We start from the raw sequence: 1,225 nt of genomic DNA on the forward strand, positions 1-1,225 counted from the left end.
GACAGTCAGTCACGTGACAAGCTCCACAGCAATGTCATGAAAATGCTAGGTTGTAGCACCGCTCAGCGCCAAGGGAGAGCGCAAACGTTTATTCTTCTTCCGTGAGTTTTCACCGAGGTTGGCATCCAATATGTAGCATTACCGCCCCCAACTGAACTATAGTATATATCCATTACACTTTGTGATACAACAAGGGAAAAGGGGAAACAGAAAAAAATGTCATTTACACTCATTATATCCCAACACCCTATTTCACTACTTTAACCCGATCTGATCCTACACCTCAGGCCAATGAACTGAGAGGACGGGACACTACCACTCAACACACCCTGTAACTCTTCTGAAGTCAAATCTCACACCCCCAAGTACTTCTCTGCAGCTGCCACCACAACATCTATTTTCTGCGATTTATGTTCCATTTCTGCAGCACAGAGTGGGCACCCTGATTCTAGTTTATGAGCTAGGCAGGCTACTGCCTGGGAAGGTCTCCCACTCAGAAGTTCGAGATAGGGGAGCGGGGGAATCTATCAAATAGCGCACCTCTAACTTTATACAATACTAACGCAATAAGGACAATTTTGATTATGCCGCAGCCGTTCCAAAGATGGTGTCTGCCCGTTGGCCTTTTTCAGTCGCGTTTCTCTTGCACTCTCTCCTGTCCTCATTTATTATAATTTTTATTTAATTAGGCAAGTCAGTTACGAACAAATTCTTATTTACAATGACGGCCTAGGAACAGTGCCTTGTTCAGGGGTAGAACGACAGATTTTTACCTTGTCAGCTCGGGGAGTCGATCTAGCAATCTTTCGGTTACTAGCCCAACGCTCTAACCACTAGGCCACCTGCCGCCCCTTTACTAAGATAATGCTTTTAATAAGATAATGCTTTTTTTACAATGTCTCTTTGACATTGTAATATATTTGGTCTCCAGTCTATGGGCTACATAAAACACACATACGGCATTACTCTTTCTACCGTAGGCTACATCATTTATATTAGGGCATCAGGGAACGAAGACCGTTGGAACAGATGTAGAGTAATTAGTTTGTAAGTCGCTCTGGATAAGAGCGTCTGCTAAATGACTTAAATGTAAATGTATATTAAATTAATTGGATGGAGCGTTGATGGCGCGCCGCAGCGCTGCGTCTCTCCAAAAGACCATTGGAGAAGCACGCTGGCCATTGACAAGCTAAATATTTTGTGCACTGCTTATCATAGGGCCGCA

This window comes from Salvelinus fontinalis, chromosome 9 (assembly GCF_029448725.1).
Source record: "Salvelinus fontinalis isolate EN_2023a chromosome 9, ASM2944872v1, whole genome shotgun sequence".
In the NCBI taxonomy this organism is placed as follows: domain Eukaryota; kingdom Metazoa; phylum Chordata; class Actinopteri; order Salmoniformes; family Salmonidae; genus Salvelinus; species Salvelinus fontinalis.